Source organism: Melospiza georgiana, chromosome 1 (assembly GCF_028018845.1).
Source record: "Melospiza georgiana isolate bMelGeo1 chromosome 1, bMelGeo1.pri, whole genome shotgun sequence".
NCBI lineage: Eukaryota > Metazoa > Chordata > Aves > Passeriformes > Passerellidae > Melospiza > Melospiza georgiana.
In genome coordinates, this window is record NC_080430.1 from 5806486 (window position 1) to 5829170 (window position 22685).

General features: G+C 43.3%; 1 protein-coding gene across 1 annotated transcript in view; it reads left to right on the plus strand.

Moving 5' to 3' along the window:
* The window catches only part of LOC131094203 (sodium channel protein type 5 subunit alpha-like), a 214261-nt gene that overhangs the window by 17638 nt on the left and 173938 nt on the right, over nt 1-22685 (plus strand). The gene's annotated exons all lie outside the window — the stretch shown is intronic.

Consider the following 22685-nt stretch of genomic DNA (forward strand, 5'->3'; position numbering starts at 1 on the left):
CATTTCTTCAAACCTCCACAGAGAGCTCCTTCCAGTCCCAGGGACCCAATGAAGGATTTTTCCACCCATATCTTTCCAGAACTTCTCTCTTCACCACCATTCATTTATTTTTCCCAAATCCTTCCCACTCCTGCCTGGATTCTGCTTAGGTGAACATTCCCCATTCCCATTGCCTTGCTTTTGCTTCCTTCCAAGCAGAAGCACCTCCCACCCCAAGGGACAGCACTGGATTCAGTGTTTTCATGGTCAGGAGCAGTGTGAGCATTCCTTACATGGTTAATCAGGTGTAGAGAAAGAGCACAGTGTGTGTGGCCTCGTGTGACCCCAGACATTGCCAGGAGGTGCCTCTGCATTGGTGCAGTGTGAGCTTGGAGCATCTGTGCTCTCTCCATGTGCTTTGCTGAGGCAGGATGGCTAAAATGTGCTGCTTAGGTGATGAAACACAGAAAACCTTTTGTCTTCCAAGGTCTGTGCTGCTCTCCCGATCTCAGAATGTGCTTCTCCTGGGGTCTGCCCTGTGTTTTCTCTGCATGGAGTTTGCTGTGCATGTCAAGACTGTGCTGCAGGAACAGGAGAGCATTCAAAGCATGTTGGCATGAGTGGTTCTAACCGTGGTCCTACCCCCATACAGGCTCTGAAAATGCACGCTCAGCAAAACTGCTGAAAATGTGCTGGAGAGCTTAGCCACCAGAGTGCATCTGAAATATTTAAAAAGTAGTCAAAGGGGGGGAAAGTGAAGAGCAAATGGAGAAGAAAGTGTGCTGCTAGTTCAGCAGAAAAGACAATTGTACCTGCTGGTGGCAAGAACAACTTCATCATCTGATGCATGGAACTCTTCCAGCTTGTCACAACCAATCCTGCACACCCAGGGCTGTTTGTTGCATTTGCAATGAACCAGGGAGTGCAGGGAGCTGCAGCCCCTCTTGGCACACAGGCCAGGCACCAGCTCCTGCCTGTGCTGCTGCTTGGACAGGAGAGGAGAAGGTGAAGATGTGAAATGCCATGGAGGTCATGCCGTGTTTCCCACCTCCTCTGAACTGGGTGTTGATCAAGCCCAAGTGCAAAGTCAAGCCTCAAGTGTTATCTGCTGTTTTGTGAGGTATCGGAATATTTACCAATATAGCCAGACAGGACAGACCTGAGCTTGTTTGGCCCTTGCTGCTGAACCAAATAGCAGCAATTGTGATGTTTTCACCCCAGAGACACCTTTTGGCTGGCTGGGTGCTTGGGGACAAGTCCAGGCAAGCAGTGGCTCTGCTACTCCTCAGGTTTACCTCTGATGGAGAAGCTTTAAGGCGATGGTGAAGGAAAGGAGTTGGTTCTGATGGAGGGTTTCGATCCAGAGCTTTATTCTGGCCCACAGAATCCAGCAACAGCTCCAACAGAACTCCCTGAGCCTGTGGTCCCTCTCACCCTTTTACCCAGGGGAGGCGGGGAGGGAACGGGTAGGGAGCCACCAACCAGGTGCATTTTAGAGGAACAAAGGACATGTGGATGGCCCAATGTCCCCCCAGAGGTAGAGGGGCATCTTTTGAATTCTGCCAATCACTCAACGCCCTTCTGGAATGCCAGGATTGACAGACAGCGCTCAGCAGGGCTCAGGGTGTGGAAAGGAGAGTGACACACCTGGCAGGGAATTATCAGGGAAGAACCCGAGGTATCTGAGGCAAACCATGACATCACGCCACAATGGTGAGGAGGACTTAAAAGGCACCTATCACCCTATAGCTGAGGTTTGTTGTGCTGTGGCTAAGACAGGACCAGTTTTTGTTCTTTGGCAGGGGAGGACACAGGAGCAGCTGCCTCCAGATCCCAAATGGCAGCTGAAAAGTTGAGCTAAGGAGAAATCTGCATTCAGCTGTAAATGAATAGAAGGACATCAATTATCCTGCTCTGAATTCAGCCAGGATTGAGGGGAGATATTTTTCACAGATTGTGGGAATTCCAGAGGCAGGGTCTGTCCTATGGACACAGCTCACATCACAGAGAGCTGCATCAGTACTGGTAGAGCTGAGGCTAAAATCTTTCTTGGAGTTGGTTGCTAAGGGCTTTCCTGCTGAATGATGCACAGGAGTGAATCAGCAGTGAGTTGTGTATTTCATGTGTAATGTGCTCAAGTGGTGTGATTTGTTCAGAAGGCAGATTGCCTCACTACATTCTTGACAAAAGAGTCTTGAAAGTTGGAGCTCTGTTGAGTGTGTTGCAACAATGCAGCCTTGCAGTGCCAGAGATCTGAATGAACTTGGTGTGATCTCCATTTCATATCTTCTGTATACCTGAAAGAAAATACTCTACAGGCAGAATTAATCCTCCAGGTCACAGCTGACCCTCAGGACATATGCCAGATTAGAAGCCCAAAACAAAGAAAAAAGCCCACAAAACTTTTGTTTAAATCACATGGAGGTAGCTCTGTGCTGGATTTCAGTCTGCTTTATCTTACTGGAGGTAAAAATCATCTGACTTTCCTCAAGGTTCCTGTCAGTTCCAGGAGAGAAAAGCAAGCTGCACCTTCTGGAAAAGGATTGCAAAGCAGAGTCATTGGCTTTCATGGTGGAACTGCATAACCAACCACACTGGACTTTGCCATCCAGATTTTTCTCAGCATCTTGACCTGAACAGATCTGTTCACAGGATGAAGGAATACAGAAGTGACAGTAATGAGGGAAGAGCAAATAGATGAACTCTCCTGTGGGGAAAAAAGTTTGTATTAACTTGCCTCCTGACAGCAGCCCTGGGGCTGCCTTCAAGACAAAACTTGCAGGAGATGCAGACAGTAAATCCTGAATCCTAGAGATGGGTGAGCATTGAAAAGCACAAGCTGGTTAATAATTATGGAGTTTTTGTTTGTTGTGCATACAGGCTGCATGGGAAGTGCTCATGAGAGAGAAATAGAGGACAAGGTTCCGAGGGATCATGGAGAGCTTTCACATATGCACTGACCAACCCAGAAAAAGCAATCCCAAGTGTGATTTGGCCTTCCTGACACTTGGAGCCTTGTCCTTCCAATTTTTGGAGCCAGCAGCTTGAGTTTGCCTGTCAGGTGGTGATTTTGAGGTGGGAGCTGCCTCGAGAGTCAGGGCTGACTGATGGGAAAGCAGCTTGGCTCTGGAGCGGGGAGATGATCTCCCATTGTGGGCATAATTGCTGCATTCCTTCACTGGGAGAGGAGTGGAGCAAGCCTGCCTCGGTAGGACTTAGATGGAAATGGCATTTTTAGGGGAATGTTTGAAATGCATCTTACAGGCACCCAGTTAAACACTCGTCTCACTCTGGCTACAGGCCAGTTTAGAGCCCTTTGAACTTCTTGCCCTCCAGGCAGAACCCAGAATTGAGTTTTCCTACCACTTCCAGGATGCCAGGTCATTGCTATCCCCAGTGGAGAGAGCCCAGCTGCCTAAAGTCTCACCCCCAGCTCTGTGTTTGTCTCCTTGGCCCTGATCGTGGTTTCTCAGGCTCATCCAAAGGCAGGCATTGTTTTCTGCAGCTCCTGTGGCACTGTGTCCACTGGCAGACCTCTGTTTTTAGCAGGGTTAGGAGTCAGACCACAGCTGGTAGCCAGGCAGTCTGCCAGTGTGCTGGGCACATCAGCCATTTCTCATAATATAGAGCAGCTGAGCTAGATTTTTTTTTTTTTTTTTTTTTTTTGGAGTGTGTGTGTAAGCTTTGAAACACGTTGAACTTGCCATGTGGGAAAAAGTTCTGTTAGTCCTGTGCTTGCCTGCATCCAATTGTGGCAAGGGCACAAGAGTTTGGGAGCATATTTCTGCTCCTGACTTGTAGCTTGCTCTCATGTCGTGCCTGCATGCACAAAACCTCCTGGTGAGACTCCAAGGTCCTGTTTCTAGCTGCAGATCCTCAGTGTGTAGGCAGGGAAATGAAACTAAAAGTGTGTGTAAATTCAGAGGTTGCTTTTGCTTCTGCAGCTCTCGTGCACCAATTGTGGCAAGGGCACAAGAGTTTGGGAGCATATTTCTGCTCCTGACTTAAAGCTTGCTCTCATCATATCGTGTCTGCATGCACAAAACCTGGTGAGACAACCAGGTCTTGTTTCTAGCTGCAGATCCTCAGTGTGTAGGCAGGGAAATAAAGCTAAAAGTGTGTGTAAATTCAGAGGCAGCTCCTGCAGCTCTCGTGCACCATATGCTGCTCTCAGCAGAGCAGGGTTTCAGCCCGACCATCAGGCTCCTGTGGGAGTGTTTCAGTGCTGCTTTGCTGCCCTGGACAGAAGCTTTGCAGGGAGTTATTGCCCCTAAACCAAAAGCAGAGCTGAGTGGCTTTCATGGTCTTGTTATTCTGCATGGCCCTGCTTTAAGGGATTAATTCTTGATTCATCTTATCAGTGGTGGTTTCCTCCTCTTCCTTCAGGAGCTAAGTTTTAGACTTTACTCTTCCAAGGCAGAAAAGGATGAGGGAGGAAGCCACAATATTAATACCTGCACAGACACACTGATTCTGCTTTTCTGAGGTCATTATCCTTAAACAGGAAAAATAAAGCTGCCATTGCTTTGAGAGTGGCAAAACTAATTCAACATGATTTCCTGTGGGTCTACTTAATTTACCTTTAACTCACTCTTCCAAGCCCTTGGTTTCTTCCTGACCACTTGTGGGGCTAAATGGCAATGTGTGCAATGGCTTTTGAAGATTCCTTTGCATCCCTAAACTATGGACATGCTGGCTTCCAGCTCTCAGAATGGATAAGGGGTTGGAGGCACACTGCAGAGGAGGCACAAACTCCCACTGATTTATATTACTTAGCTCTCCATTTCTACACGAGTTTAGTATGTCTGAAATACCTACATCTGTCTCAAGTGTGGTTGAAATTGGCCAATGGATTCAAAAGTTATTAGAGGGGATTAAAAGACAGACAGCATGACCAGATAAGTCTTTTTTCCTCAGGAAACTAGGCTAAAAAGGGAAAAAAAAAACAACTAGTGCAAGGATTCCTGTGATGTCCTCTCTTCATCCTGGCTTTTTTCACTGTCTGGGGTAGTTAATACTAAAAGCTCTGAGTATTTACAGAGGATTGGTGCAGCATAAAAAGAAATGGTGCTCTCCTTTCCTCTCACTGTTTATTTACATTACACCTGCAATACTGAATGTCATCAGCCCACTGATGTGAACCTTCCCACCAAGTCCTCTGTCTCAGCAGCTGAAATCTGGTGTGTGTGAGAAGTGGCTTGGAGTTACCCACATCTGAAACCCCCCTGTCCAAAACAGGATTGAACTTCCAGGAGACAAGCCCCATGGCTTTGTTCCTGTTTGTTGAGGGGCTCTGAGATTAACCAAGTAATTTTTTTTATCCTTGAGTAGGTGATGAAGATTTTGCTGCTTCTTCTCGGTCAAGGTGTGAACTTGGAAATATTTTATTTGAGTGGGTAAAATAGGCTGTGCCTATCTCAGCCTCAAATACACCCTTGACTGGCACCTTTCACAAAGGACAATGCTTTTCAGTCTAGAATCTGCCAGTGGTTGCAGACCTTGGGAACTGGGGAAGCCCATGAGGTGTTTGGGTTCTGGGAAGGAGGATGCCACTCTGCATGCGCAGAAAATGTGATCACTCTTTGATCCCTGTGCACATCTCAGAGCAAACTCAGCTGATTGTGATCCCATGATCCCAGAGGAGTGCTGGGAAGGGTTGGATTTGATGGAGCCTTTCACCTGAGAGAAAAGGGCTGGGAAAATGTTTAGCCTCAGTTGCAAGAAGAAAAAGAGTTAAAGCCCAAGCAGGTATTAAGACTTGGAATTTAATTTCAAGCTAAAGATAGGTATGTTCCTGGAGATGGATCTTGAAATGTGAAGAAAATGGTTGAATGAAGTTAGGATGGTTGGTTTGAAGTTAGAATCTGGGGTCATGGTTATCTTGGCATTTCTGGCCCAATTTTCTGTGTTCCTGGTTATGTAGCACAGCTCTTCAAACAGACGCAGAAACCCAGAAATAAAAGGAATAGCTGTCAGTGAACTTGCCACCCCCATACTCAATCCAGTGAGGCAGCTGGCCTGTAATGTTCCTCCCTCCCTTCCTGCTCCTGTGACATCCCTCTAGTCCTGGGATGTCCTTCAAAGCATTGCTGGGGCCTACGAGGTGGCTTTGAAGAGCAGGATGGGGAATGACCTCCAGCTGGCAGCCTGGAGGGACTGTCCTGTCCCCTGCACCAGCAGGGCTGGGGTTCTGGTATTTTCTGAGCATTCTCAAGCTTTGATGGCTCAGAATCAGTGCTGAGAACTCTTATTCAGAGGAATCTGGATGAGCTGGTGGGTGAAGGGGTTGCTTGAGGTGATGGATGCCAGATTTAAGTTCACACCTGCCAAGGAGAAGGTTTCCCCTGGCGCTGTTTGGGCTTTCAGACCTTCTGACTGTTTCCCACCCCAGCTCAGCTGCCCTTTATATATGGGGAGGCAGAGGATGATAGGTTGTAGGGAAAAAGCTTTGGAAAGATGAGATGGCTTCATCTTGCTGGTGGAAGAGGTAAATAACCTCCCACTTTTCTGCCTTTTGTCAGTCCACAGTGTGTTTGTCCGGTGCAAAATAATTTCATCTGGTGCTACTGTCAAAGAACAAAAAATAGCAACAGGAATTTTTGGGGCTGGGCTTCAATTTAGAGGCTCAAAATGTTTGTGCAGAGCTTTGGAAATCCTTCCTTGCCCTTCCCCCTCAGCTGGGCACTTAACATGGTGAAGGAATGCTTGATACCCTGCCTAGTCCTCGGGATTAGTAATTTACTTTGTTGTCTGTGATAATCTAAAGCCTCTGACGATGCAGCAGAACTTCAGCCAAGTTCCTCCTTGGAGGAGTTTGGGAGGAGGGAATTTATGTGGTGTGTGACACAAAGCTCTGTGTTTAAAAGGGCCATTTTCTGTCACCCATCTGCCCTTGCCCTGCTCCATCAGGTGTGCAGTGGAGGGGAGCTCCTGTCCCCCTGCAGCTCTGTGACAAAGAGCAGCTTCCCAGCTAAAACCTGGCATTCCCTCTGCACATGGGGGCTGCAGAGCTGCTGCCTTTTGATGATTTGCTCTCCAGAGGCTGAGGAGAGAGACTTTCTGCCTGTGCTGTGCTATGGGAGATGTGGGTGCATGCTCTGTGCTTCAGAAGTGGCTCACTCCCCACGCCTGAAGATCGCAAGGTCCCTTGCAAAGCATGCCTTTACCCAGGCCCTGATCCCTTGGCAGTGTTTATCCTGTTCAAGGCTCTGCCAGGGGCTTCTCCCACCCCTTCCCCCTGCTGGAACAAGCTCACACCCGTTGTTTTCCTTTTCTGCTCATTTGTGGTGGTTTGTTCAAGAGGTACTGCCTGACAAAACCTAACCCTGACAGACTCCTGATAGCAGCTCCCTCCCTCCCTCCTCATTCCCGTTCATCTTGCGGCTCATTTGGAAATTGCCATTATTTCATCCCTCTGGGGCACCAGCTAAGGCTACCCTGATGATGGATGCTGCCAGACCAGATGCATAAATATTAAGAAAGCGGAAAGAGCCAGACCTGCAATTTCTTTGTGCAGAGCAGTGATGAGGATGCTGTTCTTACAGCTGACCAGCACAACTGCAGTCTGAGCTCCAGGTTTAGAAGGCTTTAGATGCTGGTTAAAATTTAAAATTTAAAAATTTAAAAGATTTAACCGGGGTTAACCAGCTTGTGGTCAGGCAGAGAAACAAGTTATACTGGAAAGTTTTACTAGACTGCTGCTGGGTTTGTCCAGCACATTGGGCTGGTCTCTAAATATATATTGTACCTTGTCTGAATTCTGATGCTGGTAGTGCAAGACACTTCTGTGAGTAGATGATTTTTTAACAGTTTTCTGGATCTGGACGTGAAAATATTGGACCCTAGAAATTATTATTCTATCAGTCTGGTGGGTAATACTTGCAGCACAGTGTCACAACTCACTTGCCTATGTGCCCCCCTTAATAAAGCAGTATGGGTTTGCCTGCAATTGCCAGAGGTTTGGTGCTATCAGAAATATTCAGATACTGCAAGAAAAAAATAAAAATCTTGATTAATGCTGAGTTAGCTGTCTCCCCTCTAATGCTGCTTCCAGTTCAATGGATGTCTTGATAATGGTGTTTGATCTGAAGGCCACAGACTTATTGATGGTCACAGATCAAAATACCATCCCTCCTAATAAATTATGCTTCTCTCTTTCTGCTAAGAAGCACAGCAAGGAACAGCATCTATAAAAGCAGGGGGAAAACCTGAGCAGTCCCAACAAAGGCTCATAGCAGCACTACTCAGGGTAAGAGCCAGCATGATTGAAATACATTTCCAGAGGGGAAATTTGGGAAATGCAAGTTGGATGCTGGTGCTTCATCTCTATTTTAGACCCCACAGCACAGCAAGGCTCATGGTGCTGCTCTTCCTTCCTGTCCACATCCTTCTGCCCATCTATCCCACCTTAGATCAGGTATAGCTTTGGGAATTTGAGGATATATAGCTCAGATATAATGTTGAAAAGACACAGGATATTCTTCTTATGGCTCAGGGCTGCAGCTAATAGTGCAAAGGGTTTTTGATTGACTAACATCAGCCTAATGCTCACAGTCTCCAAAACATCATCTCTTTGTTATTATCTATGAGCACTGAGAGCAAGGGCTGTTGGTGGGGTCACACAAAGATCTCAACAATCCTGTACCCAATCCCAGCTGAGAAAGCTGGAATTATGTAAAATCAGGGACTATGAATATAAAATAATTCTCATCTTGCTAGAGGTGATCTCTCAAGATTTGCATGGAGTGTCCTGGTGATATTGGTGTGCTTACAAGGATCTCACTTTGCCACTTCTCAAAATCATCAGGAAAAAAAAAGAAGTTCATCAGTTTAACATTTTCCAGGATTATTAAATTTCACTTACAAAAAAATGTGCAAATTACCTTCCTCTACTTAAAACTAGCAATCAGGACCCATTATATTCCCTGCAGCAGGAAGATTGAAAGACATCACATTCCAGACCATACAAAAAAAAATCATCTGAAATTCCAAATTTACTCACTTCAGTCTACACACACCACCAAATCCTAGCATCCAGCTGTTTGTAGAGCTCATGTGTTTCCTGAAGATGAAAACTTTTGCTTTGTGGCAACCTTTGAGCATCCATTAAAGCTCAGATGGTGGATGAGAGCAGATTGTGTGGTGCTGCCCATCTGCCCGTCGGATGCCCGGGCTCACTTTTTAATAAGAGCAAGGAGCTGGTTGTAATGTCATGCAGTCATAATTCTTGGCAGTTGCTATAGTTCATATGTTTATTGGAAGCTGAAGATTTGGAGCATTTTTCAGATGTCTTTGCACTTCCTGCTTCAGTGCTTGGGATTTTTTTTTTTTTCTCAGCTGAGCTCTCAGGGTCCCAAAGCTCTCTTTATTAGGGAAGGAACCATATTCCAGAGGAGTTTTTCATGGAGGCAGTGACTACACTGAAAAAAGGTGAACGAGTCCAGGAGCACCTGCCTGAGCAGTGCATGTTTGTAAACTTAAAGGGTTTTTAGATGTTTTGGAAAGGACAGGGAGATAACTTTTCCTGTGAAAGAGCTGGGTGTGGAGTTTTGGGGCTAATGTGAGAGATGACGGACTCTCAGTCAGTGGTGTCAGACTGACCTGGGAGAAGGCAGCACTTTCTGCTGTCTGAAGTGGAGTGCAATTAAATAATCTCTCAGACATTTAGGGGTTGCACTGAGGCTTGGAAGCACAATTTGAAACAGAGCAAATTATAGGGCAGCTGCAGTCAGGGCAGAGTATCTAGCTTGTTCATCCACAACATTTCCTTGTGCCACATGCCGTCTCAGCCACATGGATACTTTAGGAGAAGGCTCCAGGAGTTCTGAAGAGACCAGTCCCTCTCCAGTCCTGTTCTCTACACCCTGTGCACTGGGTGTTCAGCACCCCTACTCGCCTAAGTCAGGCTGGCACGTGCTCCCAGCCACGGAATGAGGGCAGTGCTCCTTGCTGTGCAGTGATGAGGGAGAGGAGATGCTCCTGGGCCTTCACAGCCCTTGGTGAGGGCTTTGGAACCTGCAGGGAGGGTGATTTCCAGGCTTTTCTGGGGCAGCCCTGAAATGCCAGACACAATATACACAAGCATCCCTCATTTCTTCTTTTCCCATTGCTTGCATCTCAATTTAGGATGCAGGAGAGCCATCAGAGAGGATGCTTGGAATCCCCACTCTCAGAGCCCCTGAATAAGCAGAGTAACACTGGAGTTTCCCCTCAGGAAGGTGACATGGTATAAAATTTCTTCTAGGACAAAATTCTTCTCTTAATAAGACCCCCACTGAAATAACCAAAGTCCCAGAGCTGAGATGCAGCCGGCCCACGTGCCCAGGAGAGCATTTCAGAATACTTTTACCCAACAGTTGGTCTGAGATCAAACAGACTTGGCATTGCGCTGTTTCCTGGATAACACGCCGTCATTATTTATTCATCTGAATCAAAGTGCTTGATGTTTTCATGCCATCAGTTAGACAGAGCCATATCGTCTGCCTCCCCTCTTTTTTTTTTATTAATTTGTTGTGTTTCAAGAAAGTTTTGAAGCTGTTGCTGTGGGAAATCCATAGCTTAAGTGGCAGCTTGCTCATCTTTTATTTATTTTTGTAATAATCCCGTTGTTACTCATTCAAAGCTCCAAGAGATCCTTGTCCTCAATCAAAAGTTTCATGTTTGGATGAGGCTGAAATGATGACTTCTAGAAAAAAAGCCTGTTTTCCTGGCTTTGAATAGGTACTGTCTTTTTTTGTTGGTTTTTTTTTTTTTTTTTTTTTTTTTTTTTTTTTTTTTTGCTTTGTGATTTAAAGAGATATAATGTGTTTGGTAAAAAGCAAGTAATTTTAAAATTTATTTTTTATATTTAGATTAAGATGACCATATAAAGTGCTCAAATTTTTTTCATATTTTTAAAAACACAAACACAGGACTGTCAAGCCAGTGGGAGAACCAGCTATAGGATGTGATTAGGGTGATTTTTGGCCTGTTTCCCATCATTCTTGGAGAGAAAGTGGGGTTTTTTTCTCCCTCTGAAAAATGGTGATTTTCTCTGATAAATCTGTTCCCTTTTCAGTTTGGAGGCTTCTTTGTTGCAGAAAGAAATTTGTAACTCAAAGTAGATGCTCTTTACTTAAATGCTTCTCTATTGGAAAAGCATTTTTCCACAGAAATAGAGTTTCAATAGGAAATTTGCAGTCAGCTGTTCCACACGACAGGCAATGCTGCTCCCCCTTCCCCTCCAAAGGGTGGTTTCATACACAACCTGCACTTCTGCAGATCCATACCAGTGCTGTGGTTTTATAAACACATTTCCCTATTTTGAAATGTTTTCCTGTCTCCTGTTTTTGTGTAAAACATCCTCACAAAGAGGGAGGATGATTAATTGGAAACTACAGAGGAAACTACAAAATCAATTGCACTCAAAGAACTGTCTAATGCAGAAACTAAACAAATAAAAACCCCCAGAGGATTATATGGCTTTTTTCTCTCTCCTTATTCAGTCATCAGGCTCTTACTTGTTATTTGGAAGATTTTTCTGACATTAAACTATAACCTTTTATATTTCACCTTATTGGTGCTCAGCTGCACATTAACTGTGAACACAACAAACAATTTTACAAAAATAGCTGAAAACTGTCCTGATGGACTGCAGAGTTACTGGGATTCTTTACACCAAAAGGAGTTCTGATCCTCAAACTCATTGTGCTTCTTTATAAAATTAATCCATAAGATTTTCTGCTCATAAATAACTGTGAAATGACTGAACTTTAAAACATAAGACATCTTATGTGCTAAACCTCATGGAAGAATAATCTCTTGATAAATTTAGTTTTAAAGTAACGGAAGCATAGATGATTGCAATTCTATTTTCAGACATGCACGGTAAAACTTTTCTATTTTGTTTGTAGCAGTTTAAGCCAGGACCTCCAAATGAAGATGGGGGTGTGAGAACAAGCAGGGTTGGTGGGGTGAGCAGCCCTGGCCCTGGGTTTGGAGGGAGTTGTGTGAAGATGAACCCAGATTGTGTGAGATTAAATGTGAGATTTGAGCTGGTTGGTGCTGATGGCATCACCAGTCATGTCAGAAAGCCTGGAAGAGCAGAGGCTGTGTCTCTGCTCTCCATCTGAGCCACCAGAAGCAGAGAACTCTGAAACCATCAGATCTGGGATCATTCTGTGTGCATTGAGGCAGTGATGTCTGTCCTATCCAGGCAATACCTAAATTACAGATACAAGTAGGCCAGGCACTTTGGGCATGTAAGGAGAAAGGAGTTGAGATAAATCAGCAGAACTCTATTTTTTAGCCACTGTGAGGCTAAATGTGAAGCATGTGGACTGGGATTTCCTATTACTTTGTTAATGTGAGCATTCAATTTAATTTCGATTCATCATTGAGAGGATCTGCAATGCTTTTAATGGTCTGATCTTTCAGGCTTGATGTTCTTCTTGCCTGGGCCTCAGGGCTGGCTTGCAGGCTCTCCTGGGAGTGCTGTGATGGTGTTTTGCACAGCTCCCTTTGCCAGCAACATCCCTTCAGGGGACAAAAAGGTGAGGCAGAAGTCAGAACTCAAGGACCTTAGGGGTCTTTTCCAGCCTAAATGATTCTGTGATTCTAAGCCATGCTGAAGGCCAAGGCTGCAGTGCAAAGCTCCAATCTGCTCTGCTGTGACCGTGTCTTCCAGGACATCCTTCAACTTCTTTGCAGCTCAGTGGCTTGGAGAAAAGGGAGAGGCACAATTTCCATAAAGGATGGTGTGGATTAACCTTGTCTGGCTGCCAGGTGCCCACCAAGCTGCTCTCTAACTCCATCCTCCTCAGACTGGATTAACACACCATAGATGGCTGTTAAGCAATCTATCTAACACACAAAAGATGGTGAATTGGCCCTTGGAGGGTGTGAAATACATCCTGGAGACAGGGACAAGGGGAATCTGTGAAATGCCATCCAAATTTGCTTTTTTTCTTTCTTCCACTTCATTGCTCTCTCCTTTGTCTGACAGTAGAGATAGGCTGGAGAGAGCTGGGGTCTAAGACAACTCTTCTGGAGCTAGAAGTTTTGGGAATAATTTTGGAAGGAAAGTAGAGACAGGGAAGAGTATTTTGGAGCCAGGCTAAACATTTATATGGGGAGAGAGGAACAATGCCATCCCACTTGTTCTGCCTTTAAAATAAATCATTATTTGCTTTGTTACAATCTGCAAGACAAGCTCAGAACAGGAATAGGAAAGTGGCTGTGAGCTAGGACAGATGTGCACTTTCAGCTCTATTTTGGATTGTATTGTTGTGATCCCCCAGGAGTCATGGGTGCCACTAGCCCACACTTCACTCTACTTTTAAAAATATTACCTCAAAACCACTTCTGCCCATGTAACTGTGCAATCCAGACCTCAAACACCCTGTTAATTTGTAGAAACACAATGTAAGGCATTAAATATTTTCTAGATTTGTGAGTCTGTGGCGAGTCTGACATTATCAGGATAACCTGTGTGACCCCAATTCTGGGAACAACGTGGTTGTCATTGACTAATTAAATGTATCTCATTTGTTAAAATTGCAGATCTATATTGTGTTCTAAAGTAATTGTGTGCACTGGAAAGTTGTAGTAGAAGTGTTGGGGTTTGCCACACACTGGAATGGAACAGATCTTGGTCCATTCCTTTGCCAACATGGGGTTGGAGGTGGCTGGTCTCTATTTTTTAAAATAGTCAAGGCAGAATTAAAACTACCACACCTCACACAGTTTGCACCATATTCCACAGTGGTCTGAATTTTGGGGTTGACATCTCTCAGTCCAGATGCCCCTGCTCTGCCAGAGAGAAGCAAACAGGCAAATGTAGACACAGAGTTCCCAGGTACCTACAGGCACATATCAACACCAGAATTTTGGCGTCACAATAAACAAATTGAATCATCAGAAGCCTTGCAAGGGTCTAAAGCATAGTTTATCTCTGAAGTAGACATTGAAAACAAGAGAGATGACTCATGCCCTAGCAGTGCCTATTTCTCCCTGAATGTGTAACATCCTGCACTTCTTTGGTTTGGCTAATCTATTCCAATCCATCAGAGAAGCTACATTTTAGTTGATTCATTCTATTCTGAGAATATGAGGCTATTTCACAAGAGTTGCATGTCCAATATATATATTTTTAGTCAAAAATATCTAGAATACATTATTTGCCCTGTCTAAGCTTAGGAACTACACTTTAGGATGGATACAGATGGATGTAGAGAGGAGCAGGCAGTACTTGAATCGTTAGACTCATATATGGCAGATTAAAAATTAACAGATCTGACCAAAATCTTCCATTGCCTTTTCAAATTTGTATTTTTAGTTGGAATTGTATTGAAAAAGCAAAAAGAAAATCGGAATGTTCAAGCAGTACATTTTGCATCATTTTAGGACCCTGTTAGGGTGGGTGATAACTCATAGACATAATGTCATCTGGGATCTCTTAACCCCAGTATTTATATGCATATAGGAAGAGGTTAGGTCAAAATATTGGATGATCTCTCTCTGGAATTGCTGTTTATCACTGCTGTTAGTTATCACACAATCACATCACAGAATGGCTTGATTTGGAAGGGACCTTAAGGATGATTTTTTTTCCAACCCCCCTGCCGTGGGCCATGACAGCTTCCACTAAATCAGGTTGTTCAAATCCTGTCCAGCCTGGCCTTGGACACTTCCAGGGATGAGGTGTCCACAGCTTCTCTGGGCAACCTGTGCCAGGGCCTCCCCACCCTCAGAGGGAAGAATTTCTTCCTAATATCAAATATAAACCTACTCATTTTCACTTTAAATCCAATCCTCTTTGTTCGACCTGTACATGTGCTTGTCTACAAGCTGCTCCAAGAGAGCTGGAGTGCAGCTTAGGCACTGGGAAGTTCTGTCAGTTCTCCCTGGAGCCTTCTCTTCTCTTAGCCAGCTATTGCAGCCTGTCTTCATAAGAGAAGTGCTTCGGTTCTCTGACCATCTTTGTGGCCTCCTTTGGACCTGCTCCAACATGTCCAAGCTTTTCCTGTGTTGGGGGTCCCAGCTGTGGATGCAGCACTCCAGATGGGGTCTCACCAGAGCTGAACACCTTCTTCCACTTGCTGGTCATGCTTCTCATGATGCAGCCCAGGACATGGTTGGCTTTCTGGATCAATCAAGTAATGAAAAAAGTTATTTTTAGGAATAATGTTCTTTGGCTTGTTTCGGTTTTGTTTTTTTTTTCTTACAGAAAGCGCAAGCAAGTTCCCAAAATATGGAGCTAGTGCATTTTCCATTTAGAAAACACCGAGCATTGATACCATCATTAGATATTTCCCTTTCACAGGCCACTTGGTGTATTATTTTCTGGTTTGCTCATTGACTGTTTGGTCCCATAAGCTAAATTAAGCAAGGAGCCACAGCAGGGTTTGCAATGCTGGGCCTCTATTGTATCCTTCCAGTGCATTGTGCCTCAGGGCCAGCTGAGAATTACCAACCACTCGAGCATGCACCGGTGACACATAAATGCATGTTTGGATGTGGCCTGTTAGTAAATGCAATGTCCCCAGCAGTTTTGTTTGGGTGATTATATTATTGCTAATTAACAGAAAATGTCATGACTTTTGGAATAGAGTTGTTTGTGCAATGAGTTATTTACTCTGAAAAATCCTCCCATGTGAAAAGATGAGGAAATTGTACAGGGGAGGATGGGAGGGGTGCTTAGGATTGCCACAGGGTTCTCGGAAGCGTGAGTCTCATTGGCATCAGTGGGACATAGCCAAAACCACTCCTGGTAATGTGACTCACTCGTCTACCTCTAAAATCATCCACATTTACCACTCTTTAAATGCTCCTCATCATTTGCTCAGATGCACTTTGGGTTTTAGTTAGTGTCAGGAGAAATAAAGTTTAATTCAGCTAACCTACCAGCAAAATGTAGTAGCTGGAAGGCGGCAATCTTGGTGATAACATCAAAAGGCTACTAGATATTAAAAAAAAAAAAAAACAATGAAAAATCCCTGGCTGCTCTGCCTCCATGTTTCTGTCAGACTAATTTACATAATGGTTTAGAACATTATGTAATTCAAATCAAATCACTGTCAGTCAGCACCAGCATCCATTGCATCTTTTCCATGGAGCTACGCCGAGTGGCTGAAGTAAACTTCTTTGAAAGGAGCAGCAGAAGACAAATAACTCAGTCTGTCCAACGCCAGGGGTCTGACCCACTGCCTGTTGCAGCCGCACAAAATATTCCCCTTGACTGACACGAGCTGAGGATTGCAGCCCCAGAACCCATGTAAGCTCTTAACTCTGATTCCCAAACTTGGCAAACAAACCCTGGTGGTTTTCAATCGCAAACAGGCAGAATATCCCTCCCCTCTGGACAGCAATAATCCCTCTCTGTCTCTCGGGGGAGGAAGGGGGTCAAAATCTCTTCCATCAGAAGAGCCACCAGCTTTAGCCAAATAGTGTTGCCAAATTTACAGTGCACTGAATAATGAATCAAATCTTCAATATATTCCAGCAAGCATCAACTCCCTGATAGATTCCTCTATCCTTCCTGAGTCTCCATCACCATTACCTGAAAAGATAATTTTGCCAGTGCACTTCTAAATCTGTGCCTTTTTATTTTTTTCTCTTTTGTATTTTGTTGCCAAAGCAGTGAAAATATTTGCAAGTAGCTGGGGCTCCATTAAGAGCAAAAATTATCCAAAAACCACAGACAGAGACCCTGCATCCTTGTCCAGGGTCACCCACCATCATAGACAGAGATGCTTTGCATGGAAAAAGGAGGAGAATAAAGTAGTAGTGACAAAATCTCACAGAACTGGTGTGAATGTCACTTGAGAGTTATTGCTGTGGGCAAGGACAGGTTTGTGAAAGGTTATGTTTGCCTGGAATAAAGCAGGTGGGAGGAGGAGAGAATTTTCTTGGCTGAGGCATAGGAAAAGGATAGAGGTAGAGAAGGATGGGAAGCTGGGTATGTTGGAGGTGTATGGTTAGGGTGGAGTTTAGGGAAGGAATTGGTTTTGGAGCAAAGTGCTATTGCAGACTGGCAGGACCTGCTGTTTCACCTCATATCAGCCAGATGCAGGAGGGGGACCATCCTCCTATATATATATATTTGGGTCTGTCTCCCCCAGCCTTTCACATCCAATTATTTCTTGACTCTTCATCCTCAGCCTCTTTTTGTTCCTGTCCCTTGAAAGAAGGAAAACCTAAATAACTCTATTCACTATTAAAAATGAAGTTTAGTTGTTATGTCATGTTTGTCTCTTAATTCAGTGGTACCATTGTGAAAGAGGCCCTGGCTTTGCTTACAGAGTTTCATCCATCTCTCTTAATGTAAACATGTCAGTTCTGATGATTGGCTTTTATGAGTCTGTTTGTTTTCTGCTGATGAAATGTGTCTCCATAACTTAGATGGGAGGGATCAGGAAAGCCTTACCTATAGCTGTGGTAATACATCAGACAGCTCTCCAGACGTGGCTCCTTCTTCCCTAGAAGCATGCAGCCAAGATTTTGCTGTCTAGCCTAAAGCTGCCTTCTCTCTCTGGCATGACCATCCCATAATGGCACCAGAATATATTTTAATAGCTGTTTTACAGCTTCCTTTATCCGTCTTTATGTCTTTACAAAACACTCTGTGAATAAAATGGACCAGATTTGATATATTTTATTCATGTGAGCATTCAAAGCACCTAGTGGTGTGAGCACTGTGTATAATGTTTGGCACAACATGGAGTTTCCTTGCAGATTTCTAATTTCTTGTTCAAAAGCTAGTGACTGCATCCTGAGCTGAAAGCATCCCTCTTTCTTGGTGGCTCTTTCCAAGCTCTGTTGGTTCAGAGTAGCAAAGGAGAAATCTTTCTGTGTAGTTTATAGTAAAATAACTCTGAGGCCAATTTCTAGTTAATTAAAATAGACATGAAAGCCTATTGGGTGCAAAGGATTATAATTCTCAGCAAAATATAGAGATCTGCATTGGTAACTATAACGTGCTGTTTCCCTCTTGCTTATTTATGTCATTTGGTTGCAGAGTAATTTGAAATAAAGACACCTGCAAAGAAAGCAGAATATTTTTAGCTCACTAAAAATATTTATTTTATCATAAGAGAAGACTTAGTGCCAGCATTTAATTCTTGGCAAAAAAAAATTATCATTCCCAAATACCCTTCCAATATCAGGATGAAATATTCTGAATTCATTTCCTTTAGCACATGTTGGCTTTCTGCAGACTTTATTTTTTCAGTAAGTCATTGGCAATGTCAGAATGCCATGATTCTGATGAGCAAGCAGCCAGCAAAACCCATTTAACTGGATTTGAAAAAGATACTGCCTAGGCAGAGCTGGTCATGACAAAAGGCCCGTGGGTCTGTGACTGAAGTTTTGGTTTGGGCATTTTGTGCTGTTTTGGTTTGGTTTTTCCCAACAATTTGAATGCAGTGAGTTCTCTTAGATATTTATTTTTGCCCCTGGTCAGCATCCATGGTGAGCAAGAGGGCTTGTTTGGAGAAATGTGTTATGCAATGTCACATCAACCTGCAGGTTGGCCTTTTACATGGGCAGCAAGAGGAATTCTGGCTCACATCTCCTCCTGTGTCAGCTTGGGCAGGTTTCAACACTGTGCTTTGCCCAGGAGAGCTCCAAGAGCTGAGCATTTCAGCCATTTCCATCAGATTTTTGTGGAATTCCACAAAAATTCCCTGCAGACCAGCCACGGGAGCCTGCCTGGTGCCCTTTTTGCACCTCCACCTTGGAGCTCACCCAACAAGATGTTTCTGGTTGGACAAGCATTTGCAGATTGCCTTCACAGGGTGCAAAAAGCTCAGGGTTTTCCAGCTCCCTGCAAGCCTGGTTACCTTCTAGGCCATTAGTTTAATACCTCAATTACACACTATCTGGTGTTCATGCTCTGGTGTGAAGGTGCTCATTTCAAAGGTAACATTTCTAGCCAAATATTCTGGGTCCTAAGAGATCGATTCCCCAGGTGTCACTTGCCTGGGCAGAACTGTGCTGATTTATGCCAGCTGGAGATGTGGCTGATTATGTGTGTTAAGGACATGTGCTGCAAAAACAAGCATTGTTTGTGGTCTTGAAAAAAATTATGCCTGTTGGAGGAAAAAGAAACAAACCAAATATCAGCTTAAGCAGAAGTAACGAGTGTGCTGTGTAAATTCAAAATGTGTGCTAACAGCAAGTGAAATTTTTCAGTTAAAAGAGAATTTCCCATGACACCTCGTCACTGTGGAATGTGAACTGTGGTGTAAATATAAGTGGATTAAGTCTCAAAAGGTTGTTTGTTTGTTCGTTTGTTGTCAGTAAAATTATGAAGTGTGTCTCGGTCACCTAGACTCCTTTAGTTTCTGCATCTTTTTGCAAAACTTCTTTATTTGATTTGAATTAAAAACAGTTCTCCATGAAGTCGTTACTTCATGGCTGGAATAAAACTTCCATGTCATCCCATATCAACCTGTAGTCTTTTTAAATCTGATTAGGTGTTTGTGTTTATGTGTAAATTTATGCATATGAATTTATTAATCTAGACCAGTGACATTAAATTAGATGTGTCATTGCTCTATTCTTTATTTCCCTAGCTTACTATTCTCATGTTTTGCTGTGCTCTGCAGGTCAAAGAAAAATGCCAAAGAGATTATATGGAAAAGGAGTGTGTGGGGGGAAAAGATGACTGTGCTCCATGTAGTCTCTGACAGAAAGAAAACCCATCCACATGACTGTTCTTGTTACCACAGCAGTCAGCATGCAAAAATCATTATTTAATCACAAACGTTTCTTCAACAAAAGGAGAATTTAAGGCTGGGATTAGTATTTTTTAAGAGGTTGGACTAGCAGAACTGCAATGCAAACATCCCTCTCCTCAGCCCGTGGTCTGCAGTAGATCCTGAGTGGCATCATGGAAATCAGAAATGAGGACAATCCTACTCAAAATGAGCATGTCTGTAAAAGACACTTTCACAACCTTGATCTTCCAGTTTGGTTGCTTTATTACCATTTCCAAGGGCCTGAAATATAAGCTCATGAGTCCTTGGTACAACAGAAGGACTTGCAGGGCACACAGGTGATGTTCTGAGAACCTGAAAGATATCTTGAACTGGAGTGGCTGAAGCCCATGGCACTAAGGTTAAAACTGCAACAGAAAACAGCATTTATCTTTCTAAATAAATACCTAATTTGTTTGCTCTCACTTCTGGCCACACCAAAGAAAGAATTCTTCTTGGGGCTTTATTTTCATATGCACGTCTTGTTTACATAACCAGTGCATTTTATCAGCAACAGCCGATGCTAACTGACCAAGCAAGAGGGAAATTTTCATTCTGTGCCTGGTGATATCACAGAAACAATGTGTTTGAAGCCTTGTACTTCAAAAATATGCCTGTGAGGAATGGAAAAATCCAGGCTCATATTGTAAACACGTGAGTCACAACAGCTATTATCTCTTAAGAAATGGCATTCCAGCCCTTTGATTCAGTCATTGATGATTTCCCTTTTTAACTTGTGGTGCTTTCTTACCCTTTTAAGAAACATCTGGGCTAACCCTGGCTATTTGTAGAAATGTTTGCAATTCATAGATTAAAAGAAATTAGACATACAAAGCACCCGTGAAATTATCTTGTCCATTTCCTGAAAGCATATGAAATTGAAAAAGAATTGTGCTAAATATATATATATATATATATTAAAATGTGGAACTTTAGCTTATATACAATATGAAGACAAGACATGTCACCAATTTTCAATTGTAAGGGTGCTGAAACGTACTTTTTAAAAAAGAAAAATTAAATAGTAGACTAGAAAAAATGCTAATGAAGTTTGTGTAGGATTTTCCAGTTCTTTCTAAGCAGCTACCTTTCTGGAAATTGTAGATAAAACTGAAAAGATCTGGATTTGACCAGTTTGAATTTGATTCAGTTTTCTAATGAGAGAGAGCTTTAAGCAAAAATAATTCCTTTTAGAAAAAATAATTAAAACTTCTGATCCCGATTAGGTTTTTTGGGCTATTTTATCTCCCTCACCATCCCCTATCCATTTGTTTCTCTTCTGAGGAAAAAATTGAGTGGTTCTGTTGCCAGAATGGCTTCTCCTGGAAGTCTTTAAGGAAGTCTAAGACTGTGTGGACAAAGCACACATTTAGGTTTCCTTAGACTGGGAAAAGCATAGATGGCTTTTCTTGCTTGCACCCAGGTTCCTGAGCCAGAGGTAGCAACTTCTGTTTAAAATCATTTATGGACCTTTTGCCACTGCTCTGTGGTTTCATTAGAAGTTCTTCTAGTCTCATATTGTTAAAAAAGTAAATAATCATTCCCCATTCAGAGCTCATGATCATCTGGACCTCAGCTAAAGCCCACAACGTTGTCATCTCCAGTTTAGAGACCTCCTCTCTGCCCTTCCAGCAGCCCTGATCAGCCACTGGCTTTTGTTGTCCCCCTTCAGCGCTGAGAAAGGTTTAATTCTGGAGAAACAAAAATGGAAAGGACAAAAAAAATCTCAGAGAATTCTCTGGCCACCTGTATTGATGTAATTTATAGAAAGTGAAATTCTATTTACTGAGTCACAAAGCATTGGGCGTAGGAAACGTGGTTTGTGGGAAAGCTTCTAATTTCCTGTTTTTCAGGAGGAAGGGGATAAAACAAATGGCATGGAGGGGAGAGGGGAAAGGAAAAAGGAGAATAAATCTAACAAAAGAAGAATCTCAGAATACCCCAAACTCCAGGAAGGGTAATTCATTTTAGCTCTGCTTGCTCAAACCAGCTGTAATTCAGAGCATAATGTACAAGCTTCAGTAAATCATTCCTGTGTGATGGACTGTGATCAATGACAATTTAATGAATTCATTTTAAAATGAAGTCAGAATAGGAGAGACAGTAGTTATTTGAAAGCGTCCTTTACTCAGAGAAATTGAGTCAATAAATATGCTATTTGTCATGCAGAGTCCAGTTAGAGTCTTGTTTGCTAACAAAAATGCTGTCATCACAGAGCCTAATAGACACAAACTATCTGGAACTATCCATTGTAAATAGACAAATTCCATCTGAAAGCAGAAAACAAACATTGTGCCTGAACAAAGAGTGGGATCCTGCACACGTTGCTGAATGAAAGAGGGTAGCCCACCTCAAAATCTACTATTTTGTTTGTCACCAGAGTGTGTTCTGATGGAGTATGAATGGCCTGGTGGTGGCAAAAATACAAGGTCTGTGTTTCTTCTGTGAAATGAGTTTTAATTGTTGTGGAGTGAGGGCTTCTCTCGCTGGAAAAACATGCCTCTAAAGTGACTTTAAATTGCAAAATGCGGCTTCAGTGAACTTGGATGGATTTGTGCAGGCTGCTAGAACAGGGATAAGCTTCATCCTTTTTCAAACAGTAGTTTTACATTAATTTTCACAGCTATCCGTGTTGTTTAGTGCAGATACAAGAAGGCTTTTTGTTCAGCTGTGCTTTTCACGCTTGGTTTTATTCATGTAAGTTGAAGAGATGGGAAAATTCGTACTTGTTTTCATTCAGGCAGAGACTGGAAGTGTTAACATTGAAGTACCATCAGGACAACATGATCAAGCTTTACAGGTTTGGGTTAGAATCATAGAATAAAAGAATATCCTGAGCTGGAAAGCACAAGGATCATCGAGTCCAACTCCAGGATATTCAAATTGGTCTTGGATTAAAGGAGCCTGGTGTTCAGACATGACAAGCTGGCAGCAGTGGCTGTTCAGCATCTTGGAAGCCTGGTGTGCTTT